This window comes from Polistes dominula, unplaced genomic scaffold (assembly GCF_049000335.1).
Source record: "Polistes dominula isolate Pdom_NZ unplaced genomic scaffold, Pdom_raw_medaka contig_23, whole genome shotgun sequence".
NCBI lineage: Eukaryota > Metazoa > Arthropoda > Insecta > Hymenoptera > Vespidae > Polistes > Polistes dominula.
The window spans coordinates 2099395-2115533 of NW_028300963.1; the positions used below are offsets into that span (position 1 = coordinate 2099395).

Below are 16139 nucleotides of genomic sequence, written 5' to 3' on the forward strand. Positions count from 1 at the left end.
AAAGAAAAGAAAGAAAGAAAGAGAGACTGGACAAAGTGGGTTCTCCAACTCTGTAACTTTATATACATCTCTCGTAAAGTATCTATCTACTACTTCACATCATTGTTATCTATATATATGTATAGACTACAACACATTAGCATAATATACTTTAACGAGGTTGGAAAGAGTATTATCATTCATGAGTTTTACTTAAATAGGTGACAAATTCTCGTTTGGGTGATATGCGATTTTTAGTTAACTTAAATTTAAAATCAAAAATTATTATTATTATTATTATTAATTGGTATTAGAAACTCGGAAGTTCATTGCTGCAAATATCAAATCCCGCCAGTGTTCACCGTACCTGAACGCGACCCCTTCATTAGGGGTTTTATAAATATTATATATATTATTTAATTTATAAAATTTATAAATTTAATTTAACATGGAAGGGTTCAAGGATAAAGTAGAGTCCATCCTATCTTTGATAACAAAAAATAATAGCTACACGAATTAAGAACTACTTAAGAATACTATTAACAATTACAGTCTTATTAATTAACAAAAAAAGAAATGTAGAACAAATTAAAAATAATTAGTTATATCAACCTGTCTGTAATAATAATAATAATAATAACAATATTAATGAGATTTAAAAAAGTATGAGAGGAAAAGAGAGGAGGAATTGGGACGACAGTGATATGTGCGACACCAAACCTCTACTAAAGGCTAAGTTATGTTCTTAAGTTCTCATTTTTTTTTTCTTTCTTTCTTGTAGTTGTTACGACGAGTAATAACAACGCGAGTAAAAGATAGAAAGAAAGGAATACAATAAAAGAGAGAGAGAGAGAGAGTAACGTAGCTAACTAAACATGCTGGTTGTGACTGGCTGGCTGACTAGCTCTGGCAAGTTGGCAGCAACTTGACTGGTTGGTTGAGTTCATCGAAGCGAGACATCTTGTCTCGAGTAGTATTAGAGATATGTATGCATGTTACTCTACTCGCGTGCACACGTTCCGTGTTGGGCGCCATTCTTCGGCAAATCGTCCTACCAAAGGAAAGACACCTTACATTCTAACTTGGGGGGGTCTACTCTTCCGGTACAACATACAACACCTTGTTCCTTAAACTTATTCTAAACAGAAAGAAGAAGAACAAGGACGTGTACTTTTTTTTTCTTTTAAATGCCATCGATCTTTTTTTTTTTTTTTTTTTTTTTATGAATCTTCACTTCAAGTTACGTCATCGTAATATTAATGAACATGATGATTGTTATTAAAAGATGTGATTACATGACATACAGAAAATATCCTATTAAGAACGATGACAATATAACAATAATAATAATAATAATAATAATAATAATAATAATAATAATAATAATAATAATAATGATAATGATACTTTCCCTTTTGTCGTTTTCTTTGTCAAAAATACGTCCGAGTGTATGTACGCCATGCGAATTAAGCGCATGACGGAATCAGGACAACGTGAACAGGCACGCCGAGCAAAGGTTTTGCACCCATATGCTTTTTTTCTCTCTCTCTCTCTCTCTTTACCCCCCTGTTAAGCGAGAACCAGAGTTGGTGTTGCTGGTGCCGGTGCTGTGGTGCTGGTGCTGGTGCTGGTGCTCGGCAGCAACGGAGCGGAACTTGCTATCTCGAGAAACTCTCGAAACTCGCGCGTTTATTATCGTACGTGTTCCTTGTATACACACATACACATACACACATATATGCATATTGATACGTATTTATATTTATATAGGTGTGTGTGTGTGCGTGTATGCAAGCAAGCAAGCAAAAGAAAATCCTACTACTACCGCGGTGGCATCAATCATCGTATTGAAATATTTAAAACTGTGCCAATTTGGCAATAATTAAATAACACATACATTGTATTTATTTATTTATTTATTTATTTATTTATTTATTTATTTATTTATTTATTACTTACTCTTAATTTGATGATTGTAATCTTAGAATATCTCGGTTCTAATGCAAGAAGTAAAGAAGGGTGTATATTTATAAATACATTTATATTATAATAATATTTATATTATTATTTTATTTATATAATTTATTTTATTTATATATATTTATAATTATATTTATATTATAATAATATATAATTTTTATTATTATATATTTATATATTATTATATTATATTAATATATAATTTATATTATAATATATATTTATATAAATTTATATTATTATATTATATTGATATATAATTTATATTATAATATTATTATTATAATAAATTTAAAAATATAAAAAAAGAAACATTAAACTTGAAAATTATGAAAGTACTTTTATTGGCACCTGTGGCCATCACCGTCTCCCTAAATCTCTGCAGCATCCATCACAACATGGGGGACGGTGACACACACCCACTTTAGGAATCACTGTTATAAACGATTAAATTCTTCCAAAAAATTCTACAACCAAAAACAACAAAGTCTTTAACATACTAGGAATAATTCTCTAGTAGATCGCATACTTCTTAGTATTTCGTGTAAGTTCGGCATTTAAGGCTACCTGTTATTTCGCAGCGTGTCAGCCTATTTATATCGGCCCAGATTCCGCTTTTACGCTGCGAGCCACAGGTACGCGCCCCGAGGAACGCCGCGATTCTCACGATAGGAACGCGATAAATTTATGGACGGCGATTAAACTTTGTGAAATACTCAACTAACTATTACACCCACCTTGTTTCTTTTTTTTTTTTTTTTATCCTTTAGTATTACTCACTTCGTATTTCTAATGTTTCATTTTAATTTTAGAATAATAATCATCATCATCATTATCATCATCATCATGATACTCATAGTTAGAGTAACCCAATGTCTCGTGCAATTCACGAGACATCACGTGAGTTCATTTAGATTAATACAATTGAAATATTTATATACATACATACATACATGTGTGTATACATGTATATAGAATTGTTTTAAAAATAATCGTTCTATTTATTATAACATTTTCAAACACCAACACAAGTTGTTCATCTCTCTCTCTCTCTCTCTCTCTTGTTCTTTCTCTTTCACGTTCCTTCGTTCTTAAATTATAAAAAGTAAAAGTTCAAATATCAATCATGCTTCTCGATGCACGTCAACAAATTTGATATTTTTCCACGTCCTCGTCCATCCTTCGTGCATGGCCTAGTTGGCTTCGTGTAAAAAGGGCTCGGCTCTAAATCGGGAGCAGGTTTACATTGCCCATCTTTCAGTCTAAGTTTATCGACCGTACGATAATATATAACGGGGTCTATCGTGTCACAAAAAAAAAAAAAATACAAAAATAATCAACAAAAAATAAGGAAAGAAAGGGATGGGAAAAGGGAAGGGGTTAATCGGTCTTCTTCTTCTTCTTCTTCTTCTTCTTCCCCGTTATTACGATTGACCCAAATAAGAAAAATAATGGATACACGGACACGGTATTTTGAGGGATGAGATAGAACTGTGGTGAGGTGGGGTGAAGTGGGGTGGGTTTTTTACTTGACAAAAATAAGCTTCGATTCTTTGAGTTATTTTTCTTTTTTCTTTTTTTTTCCTTTTTTTCTCCCCAACGTTCCGCCGTGCGTTCTTTCGTTTTTTTCACTTGTACGTTGCTCTGGAAGCTCAGGACGGCACGAAGAGTGCAGCATGCAGCCAGGCATGCGGCGGGGGCTTTCGTGCGTGGAATAGGCTCAAGGCTACATCGGTGTAACGCCGACTAACTAACTACTCACGGCTTGCTGCTTGCTTTGCTTTTGCTTTGCTTGCTTGCAGCACTTATTCGTCAATTCGCAGCTTGCTACCTGCTTGCTTACCTATCCGAACTTTCAACTCGATGATCCCTTTCCTCCCTCCCTCCCTCCCCCCCATCCTATTCAGGAATGAACCGATTTCACTCAACTTTCATCTCCCTTTCGTTTTCTAACTTTTTGTCTTCTTCCCTCTTTTTTTTTTTTCTTGTTCTGAACTAATTCAATTGATGATTTTTATAACTTTAATCCTGACTAATAAATCATCATCTTTGTCGAACCTTTTTGTTCACCTAACATTAATCTTGAAATGTGCTTGTAAAAAGAAATAATACATTTATACAAAAATGTATTATTATTGTACTATAGTTCCGAATAAAAGTCTCGATTTGCTGGAGAGAGAAGAATAAGGATAAAAAAAAAACAAAAAGGAAAAAAATAACAAGCAAGTTCCCTACGTAAGCGGAATTCCGGTCTAGTACACATACGAAGCGATGCGCCTTTGGCTTTTCCCCTTGTTGTGTTTCGCTTGCGCAAAATTGCGCTGAGTTTCGTAAAGGGACTTTAAAAACTTTGCGCGTGATGGTTCTTTTTTTTTTTTTTTTCTTCCAGGGAAGAGAAAATATAATAAAATAAAGGAATATATAATTAAGATAGAAATAAAATTAAAATTATTAACAAAAGTCAAATCTTTGAATGACGAAATGCGAAAAGGATTTCGAAGAAAGTACGTGCTGCAACACTGTAATATTATTTTTAGTATCTTCAGTAAAGAAGAAGAAGAAGAAGAAGAGGAAGAAAAATAAGAAAAGGGTTGTGAGGTTTGATATCATTCGAAAGAATAAAAAATGGCGACGGTAATGTAGAGGGCGCCATGAGCGAATGACGCCGGGTACAAACTACGACTTGATGGTCGCCGCGACGCCGGTGATCGTGTGTGAGGGGCTTTGAGAAAGGGTAGAGGAGGGAAGGCTGAGGTTTAGCAGGGGTTGGGGTGGGGATTGGGGATCCGTGCTAAAGCGAATGGAGTCGACGAGCAGCACAGAGAGGGTGGGGGAGAGAGGGAGAGTGCGCGAAGTGCGGTCAAGTGTACTGGGTAACTGGGTCAACGAGAAAACTGAGAGACTTTACTCCAGCGCGAGTGAGCGCACACAACAACCAACCAACGTCGTGCACCTTCCTCCTTCTATTCGTACATACAACACACAACAACTATATCCCTTTAATCCCTACTCGAAAGCTTTCAACACATTCGTCGATGACCACCACCCTATCTTCTGTTAGAATCGTCTCAACAACCGAAGTAATTCAATTTAAACGATATCTTATAATTGGAATCTTGCGGTTATTGATAAGGGATCATATTAATTAATGGATTATAGGTCTGGGGAATGTTAATTGACGTTGTAGACTAATTTATCATTGATAATAATGACTTGTTGTTGAGTAATTTTCCAAGTTCATATTTTTAGATCAGCGTTAATATTTCGAGTATATATGTTAAGAAAAATAAAGAAAAGAGTATGATGATGGTTGGACAGCACTTAGGCAGCTTGTCTGGTAAAAATGAAAGAGTGCTGTGCTCGAGCTCGTAACTTCCTAACGTATATCGTAAAGTCAGTCAGTCAGTGAGAAAGAGAGAGAGAGAGAGAGAGAGAAAGAAATCAGGTCACTTATATCAAACTGACCTACATATCGTTATCATCGGCGTTATCACCTTTGATAAAGCGTTTATTAATCATACGATTAAACCGACGAAAGTTTCAGGGACGTCATAATAGTTGTTCCCTCTTTTTATTTGTCTTTCTTTGTATTTGTTTTTACCATACATCCCCTTATGCTATAGGACAATCTTAATTCTCGTCATCGTCGTCTTTGTCGTCGTTCTTGCTCCCGTATTAGGTGTCACGTATATTACACCTTTCTTTCGCATCAACGATGAAGAGACAAGCAGCCTATCGTTATTGGTTACAATAATGATCGATGCCTGTTCTCATCGTCGTCATCATCATCGTCGTCGTCGTCATCATCATCATCATAGGATGAGCTATAAACGAACCAACAACAACAACTACGCGACTGACCTCATCCTGACCATCGTCTTTTATACACCAACAGCACTTTGAACTCTTCAACTTGACCTGAATCCAATCCCTAGGCTAGTCTTTCTTCATTATAATACTCCTCCTGTCCTACTACTACAACTACAACTACTACTGATAGTTATATTGATGTTACTTGTTTCCGTTGTTATTAATGTTTCCTCTTATTCATCATATATTTTCCCTACTAAATATCATCGTCACCCAAAATTGTTAGAGGGTGATGATTACTATTGCGATCGTTTTCACGCAAGTGACCCAGAAAATGTTACATATTATTAGATCGTAAATCTTGTTAAGCGAGTGGGATGGACGGACACATGGACGGACAGCAACCGTGTGCTGGACAGCATGGTCTAGCGTAATTTCATTATTTCATCAAACGGCCAAGTTCGTGTACATCATCATCATCATCCTACGATGTAACACACATACATACATACATACATACATACATAAATATTGACCAAGAAAAGATAGCAAATAAAGGAAAGTGAGAAGAAGGAATAAATAGAGAAAGGGCCCCCCTAGTATATATGTGTGAATGTGTGTGTCTATGTTTCATGATAGAATAAGAAAGAGATGGAAAAAAAGTCTCTCAAGTGTTACACGAGTCACGCTTACAGCAACAACTGGAGAGACCAGCTCACGTTCGTATCTCCATCTCGTAATCGCTTAACGTAACGGGCGTAACTAGTACCATTGCTAATGAAAGCTGCCGGTGGAAAGTAAAAGCGGATGAGCCACTTTCCGCGCGTGACGTGTGTTGTGTCGGCCAGGCAGGCAAGCAGGCAGACCTCACAACCGGCTTTAAAAGTAAAAAGAAAGAGAAAGATATATATATATGTATGTATGTAACCAATACACGTGCTTTTGATACGTGTAGATGTGTAGGTCTTTCTCTTACTCTTACTCTTACTCTTACTCTTACTTTAGGAAGAAATTCACATGTAACAGTGAAAGACTTTCACTGTCGAATCACCTCAACCGTATGGTGTAACAACTGTAACAGTTTATATATATATATATAATACTAAATATATAATAATAAATTTTTATTATGTTGATAGGTTATTAAAAATATAATAATTTAATAATATATTAAATTAAATTAATTAGGTTATTAAAAATATAATATTTAATAGTATATTAAATTATGTTGTTCAAAAAATTATATTATTATTTAATAATAATTTTATTTTAATTTAATAAAATTATATTAAATTAATTAAATTAAAAAAATAATAATTAAATTAATAAATAATATTTACAATAAATAATAATAATAATTATTATTATTAAATATATAATATAAATAAATAAATAAATAAAAATATATATATATATATATATATATATATATTATAAAAAAATATTTTCAAATTAAAATGACATCGATTATTATTCAAAATTAAATTTTCAAAAAAGTTCGATGAGCTACGAAGAAATTCGTCAATGATCAATGAACATTGGACGGAACTTTTCGTAGGCTCCTCGTGCATTGGACGAATTTCTTCGTAGCTCTCGTAATTTCTCGTAAATTGAAATAATTTTTTTTCATAAATTCGTGCATTGACTGAATTTTTCTAAAGACTCGTGCATTGATTAAATTTTTGTTAATACACTCGTGCATTGATTGAATTTTTCTTAGACTCGTACATTGAAATAGAAGAAATAAATGCATACTGTCTCACTCTTTTTTCTTTTTAATCTTTTTTTATCTTTCTGCACCGGAATTATTTCTATCATAAATTAGCATTTATTACCCAAGCAGCCAACGATTATTATTATTGGCCTTACCTGTCGAAGACACACACACGTCTTAGCTGATTTGCTTTCCGACCTTGAGTTCCATCCCGTTTAATATGAGATACCGAACGAAGGAAGCTTTACTTTTCTTTCAACCTTGATAATCTTAAGAAGATTGTTCAGTTTTGAATAAAACAAACAAATTGAAGAGAAAATAAAATTTAATCGATCGATCGATTGATTGATCGATTGATTGATTGATACAAACAAATTTTTACTCTTCACATTTGTCAAGTTATTTTTCATTATTTTTATAATCGGATATCTGAAAAAAAACATTGTTGTTGTTGTTGTTTTTTTTTTTTTTTTTTTATTATTAAAGACGTTGTAAATTTTGTTCGTAACGAGATAAATACAGAAAGAAATATATTCGATAAAGTTTGGTGGTTAATTCTTCAATGATGTTTAATTATTGGCTTTGGTGGTTATCTAAGTGGTTACCGAAATTTCATCCATTAAAATGTATGTATTTTGAAATTGTTATTACTTTTATTACGTGTTTGTATTATGATTTAACGAATTTTAACGAAATAATCGAAAATACAATGAAACTTTATACGAATTAATAATAATAATAATAATAATCATCATCATTATCATCATAATAATAATTGTACAAATGTATTCTGTTTATAAACAAGCATTAAATTTTGAATTTCAAAGTAAAACGATTTAGAAGAAATTCGTTATTATATCAATATTTGTCAATTTACGAGTTATTCATTTGAAACGTTTAATTATTTAAGAAATATTTTTCAATTTATATTATACAATATTATTATTATTATTATTATTATTAATTAAATATTAAAAGTATATTATTTTAATTAATATAGAAATTTTAGTTAATAATATATATTGCTATTATATATTACTATTATAATAAATTAAATATTCAAAGTACATTATTTTAATTAATATAGAAATTTTAGTTAATAATAATATTATTATTATTATTATTATTATTATTATTATTATTATTATTATTATTATTATTATTATTATTATTAATTAAGTAACAAGACTATATTATTTTAATTAATATAGAAATTTTAACGTGTTTATGTTTATATTAATATAATTAATATTATTATATAATTATTATTATATATATATAGAATATAATAATATAATAATAATATATATTAGTATTATTATTAATGAAATAACAAAACTATATTTTTTTAACTAATATACAAATTTTAACGTGTCTATATTTATATTAATATAATTAATATTATTATATAAATAATTTTATTATATAAATTCTATATAAACAATTATATAATAATATATATATAATAGTATATATAATAATAATAATTATAATTATTATTATTATTATTTAAATAACAAAACTATATATTATTCAAATTAATATACAAATATTTTCACTTGGCAAGTTACTCCTCTTTAAAGAAAATATCTTCCATTTATTGCTACCATCGTCAAACTTACAATATTTTATTTGGGGTTGATTTTTTCTGTAAATATTAAAAAAAAAAAAAAAAAAAAAAAATAAGAAAAGAAAAATGAAAAGGGTTTATACTACACTCACAAGCATTATCCTTTTTTTTTTTATTTTATACATTTATATATATATATATATATATTTCAAAGAGTGTGGATTATTTTAACGTTTCAAAAGAATCATAATACTTGTTTCATCCCCATTTTTTTTCTCCAGGATATACAGAAAGAAATGAGAGGGGAAAAAAAAATTGGGTATGAAGATGAAAAGGAAAATAAAAAAAATAAAAAAAAGGAATAACATTAACAGACATTGGACAACACAATTTAAGTAGTTTTCTCTTTTACAATGGAAGAGAAAATTTGTTGAACGTCTGTAACTTTTTTTATTTCTTTTTTTTTTTTTTTTTTTTTTTTTTTTTTTTTTATTATTATTATTAAAGTTTTCGTCAATTCGATACGTTCGAAGAAGAAAGAGAATGAATGAATGAATGATCCTAGGCACACGAGCAGCCTTTACAGTAGAATAGAAATACCACCCATGATGAAATGATGAATTTCTGACATCAATATACGATACCTTTACAGTATTTTTCAATATTTACAATTGTCATTATTTACGAGTCTTCATTTCGTTCAATGAAAATGTCTCTCTCTCTCTCTCTCTCTCTCTCTCTCTCTTTCTTTCTTGTAAGACATCTTACACAGAGAGAGAAAAAAAAAAAGAGAATAAAAATTTTCTCTCGTTCGAATAATAAAAAGAGACTTGTTTTTTTTTTTTTTATGTATTTATTTAATTCTTTTGAATTGTCAAGAAAAAAAAAAGAAGCAAACTTATGACGTGAAAGGAGATGATATAAAAAAAAAAAAAAAAATAATAAAAATAAAAATAAAAAAAATAAAAAAACTATTATTCACGTAAATTTAAGGCACATCTTCCTTACACATTTTTTGTTCATTCAGTTATACATATTTTTTCTCTTCTTATTCTTCTTCTTCTCTTTTTCAACGTACCACCCTGGAGATTTTCTCTTTTTCCTTTTCCTTTTATTTGTTTTTTTCCTTTCCATAAAATATTTCTAAAAATGCATACCCCATGGAGATTGACGAATGATGGAAAATGTAAAATATTGGATGCATTATAATCGTATACTTAACAACTGCATCATCGTCTAGTCAAACATTTGAATACTTGACTCTTGTATATAATATGATACAGCATCCACATCTGTAGAATAATCTTTCTCACTCACTCTTTTTACAATTATATATATATATATGTATATATGTATGCATATATATATAGGGATATCATCACCATCATCATCATCATTATCATCATCATCATAGTAGTTGTCGTCGTCTTCGTTATAGGTAACACATACATATATATATAATAAGATACATACATGCATAATACACGACGTATTGCAACGAAGTAGAATATGTAACGCAGAAAGATACACACACACACACACATATATATATATATATATACATCGATGAAACTCGCGATGTGGGTATCTGTGTCAAGGACGCGCGAACTGACCTGTAAAACGGCACTTTACGTTTTCTGGATGGTACTGTCCTACATGTTTTTCTCTTTTCTGATTCAATCTCTCTCTCTCTCTCTCTCTCTCTCTCTCTCTTTTTCTCTCTCTTTTTTTTTTTTTTTTTTTTTTTTATTTTTTTTTTCACTGATACCACACCTCCTTCACCTCCCCCTTTGTAAGTAGTCCCTCGCTACTCTTTTTCTACTACAGTTTTATTTAAAAGTCAGTTATATTTTTACCTGTGACGTATGCTATGAGAGTTTCGAAAACTCTTAATAGGTTTCTTAACGTAACACGAAATATATTATACAGTTTTATTTTGTTTACATTTAATATTAGTAGGTTTCTTTTTTTTCTTTTTTTTTTTTTTTTTAATTTTTTTTTCTGTCCCTTTTTCTTCTTCTTCTTCTTCTTATTTGTAGAAATGATGGTTTCTTTCTTTCTATATCTGTATCTATGATATTGTTATATTGTATTTATATTTTGTAATATTGTAAAAATATAAATTAATTATAATATAAATAATATAAAATAAATTATATTATTTCATTTTATTTTATTTTATATTATATTATATTATATTATGTTTAATTGTAATATAATAACTTTCATTTTTACATTTTAACGCAATAGTTTCTCAATTGACTAATATTATATTAAAATATAATATAATAATATAAAATAAATTATAATATTATAAAAATAAAAATATATATTATATATATATTATAATATTATAATATTATTATATTATATATTTTTATAATATTATAATTTATTTTATATTATTATATTATATTATAATTTATAATTCTCTCTCTTTCTATATTTATATCTGTCATATTATAATATTATATTTATATTGTATAATATATTATATATTTATAATATATTATATAATTTAATAATATACATTCCAAATTATATATTATATTATTGTTGTTATATATCTATCAAAGTGTTAGGGAAAAATAAATATGATAATGATTTGAAGGTTAGATTGTTGTATGATTAATGCCAAGAAAAAAATAGTTTTATCTTAAAATAAAAATTCTGTTTAATCCTTAATTTGGTAGAAACTAGGAATGGTGTTATTACAATTATTATACAGTTCTCCCCTTACATATCGTTACCATTTCATTTTCAAATTTTAACGCAACAGTTTCTCAATTGACTAACATTATAAGAGAAATACCTTTGACTATGAAATCATTAGACTATTATGTTTATAGAATAAAGTAAGAAATAAAATTTGCAAGACTTTTGAAATATTTAAGTATAATATACTCTCGTTAATACGAAAATCTATATCTATATCTATATATATATTATTATTATTATTATTATTATAATATATATATTATACATATACAAACATTATTTTATATATATATATATATATATATATATATATCACAGCAACACAGAAAGTACGTGTAATCGTACAATGAGTTAGATTTTACTTTTAGTTTCGAAAATGGGATTACAGAGTGGGGTAGGCCTTGGCACACTTCACACAGCGAGACGCGCTGTTGGAAGAGAGAAAGAGGGGGTGGGGGTGGGGGGTGAGCAACGAAGACGACGATGACGACGGGAGGGTGGCGTGTGGTGATGGCAACAGGGTGGGGGCAGGCAAGGGGAGGATCGTCGAGTATTACGGGGGTAAGGGGGAGACCACGGCTTTTATACTTTAACGTTGAATATTACAAGTTATAGATATTACACCTATGTACCTCTCGAAAAAATAAAATAAAATAAAAAGGAATGAGGGAAATGATGCTTTTACGATTTAACAGAATTTGTTCAGGGAGGGTTGAAAATGAGGATACTTTTTTTAAGGGATGATAAAAATTTGTTTAGGAATGAAATGTTATTTTATAGTTGGTTAAGTAATAAACAAGATGGTGGAAAGATATGTGTTAAAGTTGGTAGGATGAGAATAGGTAAAATACTAATCGACCCAGAAATAGAGTAATTCCGATAATGTTCGCATAATTTCTGTCCATACGGGCAAGAAGTGTTCGTTGGTAGTTTTACGAGCTCATGCTGTTCATGTCATGTATATATCGGACATACTTGTATATATATATATGTATATATGTCGTTATCGCGAGTTTCTGCGAGCGTATCATCGTTGTCGGCCAGTAGCGCGGAATACCGGCGTCTATCGCTTATGTGTGTTGTTAAAAAAAAGAAAAATATATATAACTGGCCAAAGTATGGATCGAACAACGCGGGACTTTGTGTCTTTGATTTTTTTTATTGATCGTTATTCGTCATACTTCTTAGACCAGAAGAAAAAGTAGTAATAGTAGTAGTAGTAGTAGTAGTAGTAGGACTTATTGGAGTGTACATTTTCGAATAATCGTCGTATTTGTTGTTTCAAATGGGTGAGAAAGATATACAAGAATTGAATAAATCAATCGTTCTTTAGCTTAGCTTTTATTCTCGATCAATTCGAATGAGATTCTGTTTTCTGAAAGGCAACGATATAAAATACGACAACGCGACGACGAAGAGCCTTCGTCGTCGATGCTTTGCGTTTCTGGGTCATGGCTTTCACTTTCTTTCGTTCCTTCTTCCGTCGTCGTCGTCCCTTTCGTACGTTCCGATCGTATTCTCCTTTCGTTTTCGTCTCGAAACCCCTCCCCCACGTTGGTGGGCTCGTTCACAATCAGTAAGCAGCGCCACTACCGCCACCGCCAATCGGTCGCCATTTTTTCGCCGGTGCTTTTTTACCTGCGCTAAATATCCATCGTCTTGTAAGAAGAAACCCACGGTCAAAAATAAAATCCCCAGTCCAGGTATATTGTATTCTTTCGCGTTCTGCTCTCTGAACAAAGGATTCCAACCATTACTGTTGATTACTCTTATTTTCATTCTTTCGATTAATCGATCGATAAGGATTCATTTATTTCAGATACTTCTCTAAAAACAAATAACAATTCTATATCGATCTTAATCTATTTTCTGATAAACTCTCGAGACTTCTACGTTCTTTAACGAAAACACATTTCTAGTGTGTATTCGGACACGCGACCAACAAACAACAGGGATGACGACACGCACTTGCGCGTGCATTCATGGATGACGAGTAATAAATAGGTGTACATGTGTATACATTGCGTGCAGTATTATGCGGCATAAGAGGAACGACGATCCCAACTTAATCGAAATAAATAAAGGGATAGAAGAAGACAAAATGGCTAAATTGCAAGAACCATCTTGGAAGGGTTGAAAAGGAAGAAACGAAGAAAGCAAGGAAGGAAGGAAAGAAGGAAGGAAGGAAGGGCGAGAAAGGAGGGCGGCATGGCACACTAATTGCGAGGAGGAGAGAGAGAGAAACGCGTGTCCACATACAAATAAAGAAAGAGAGAAAGAGAGAGATAGAGAAATAGCAACGCAACGAGAGAGTTGATGTAGTATGCGCGAGTTAGATGCGATGGTGGGCGTCAGTGACGGCGTGCGTGTGCTTGCTTACGGCATGTATACGTGAGCGAGAGCGCCGCAGAGAGGGAATATAGTGCTGAGAGGGTCCGAGGGGGAGGGAATGAGGTGGACGAAGAGGAGAGGAGAGAAGAGGAGAAACGAGAGGGAGAGCGAATGAGCAAGCAGGCGAGCAAGCGAGCGAGCGAGCGAACGAGTCGCGGCTGCGTCATGTTCTTAGCGAACTGGGTCAGTGGGTCTCCCCCACCTCCTTTGCCTCGTACATCTACCACGTATACGCACACACTGAGAGCCACTGGCTCTGTCGGGGAGTGCCAACGGCGTTGCTGTTGACCCAGCCCCGGCCCGTTGTCTCGCAACCTACCACGCGCGCCTTGCTTCGAGCCCGTTTACACACTCGTCGTCCCTTACTTCTCTCTCTCTCTCTCTCTCTTTCTCTCTTTACTACATGCTTTGCTTTTGCTTTTTTCATTCCCGACTCTATCTTTACTGTCTCTTTAAAGCTTGTTCTCTTGCGCTTGATCTCTCTCTCCATTCCTACCTCTTTTGTTTTATCTTGCCCAAAAAAATAAGCATACCCTTCTTCTTCTTTGAGTAGTTTTTTGATTGGTATTATTCCTTTCTACAAATTCATTGCTTATTTATAAGAAATTATGTCTATCCTTCAATGCCACGCATATTTAAAGGTTTCCAAACACGCCATTAGGATATAATGATCATGAATGCAAAAGAATTACTTCAAAAAATGATCGGGTAACGTGTCTGTCTGTATGTCTTTACTGCTGCTGTATAATTTTGTACGTATACGTTTTGGGTGGTGATATACGTGTCGGAAGGTATCAAATAATAGTAGTAATAGTAGTATCAGTAATAGTAGTAATAGTAATAGTAGTAATAGTAGTAATAGTAATAGTAGTAGTAGTAGTAGTAGTAGTAGTAGTAGTGTAATAGCAAAAAGGAGATAAAGAAAAAGAGACGCAAGGGCGCAGAGCGAAAAGGGGCAAGAGCGAGCGAACCGGTAGGTTAGAGAGTGGACAATTCTTTTGCCGCCGATATAGACCTGGTTCCGTAAGTAGGTCATCCCCTCTTGTGGAATGGCTAAGCTAAGCGGTGGTGGTGTTCCTCCCCCTTCGATCGCACCAATCCTCCGTCCTTCCTTCCCCGTTGTCTCGCCCACCGTTGTCTCCTCCCACCACTGGCAGCATTAACAGCAACAGCAGCAGCAGCACCGGGCCAGTACTACGAGTACTGAGGTACCACCATTCCGACACAGCGGCGGCAGCAGCAGCAGTTAAAAAGTAGTGGTGGTGGTGATGGAGGTGGAGAAGGTAGGATGGTGATGGTAAATGGAGGAGGTGGTGGTGGTGATGGTGGTGGTGGCGGGCACCTGGCCGCGCGCGCGGTGGCATGCGCTGCTGCTGCTGCTGAATCACTTTCACTTATGCCGTGCGCTGTGTTGGATATACGACGACGTGCCTCCCTTCTTTCCTTCTACTCCTCCTCACCATTACTCCCTCCTCCTTCACTCCTCTCCCAGCCCCTTCTCTCTCTCTCTCTTGTTCTCTTGCTATCTCTCTGTCTTTCTTTCTTTCTGTTCTCTCTGTCCCTGTCTACTACTATTCGACTCGATGTATTCTCCGTCTTGCTCGTTCGTATTCGCTCACCGTCCCGCTCGTCGGTAAAGGGACACGCGCGCGTTCTCTTCTCTGTACCTACCGAAACGCCAAAGGAGTCTGACATACACATAGTGCGCGACCCGTTACTACTGTGTGTAAAGAGTCATCCGTCCATTCCATTGCGCGCGCGTACCTAAATTAAATAAGTGTGTGCTGCTCCCTGTTCTACCTTATTATTCTTTTACACCTTCGATAGGTAATTCTCCCGTTCTCCATCCTTCATATCCTTCTGTATCATCATCCTCCTCCTCCTCCGCCTACTCATTCTCCAGCACCATCCTATATTTCTGTTTGTGGTGTCACACCAGCCACAAACATTATCATTCGGGGAAACTCCTATCCTTAT

The 16139-nt window shown here is 33.0% G+C and overlaps 1 protein-coding gene and 1 long non-coding RNA gene across 3 annotated transcripts in view; one reads left to right on the forward strand and one right to left on the reverse strand.

Annotated features, from left to right (window-relative positions):
• Positions 1-16139, forward strand: part of ftz-f1 (ftz transcription factor 1) — a 45251-nt gene that overhangs the window by 13832 nt on the left and 15280 nt on the right. The window lies entirely within an intron of this gene.
• Positions 13094-16130, reverse strand: LOC107065236 (uncharacterized). Its single transcript, XR_001475585.2, has 2 exons — positions 15178-16130; positions 13094-13503 (listed from the first exon to the last, which is right to left on the reverse strand). It is a non-coding gene; the product is annotated as an uncharacterized LOC107065236 (long non-coding RNA).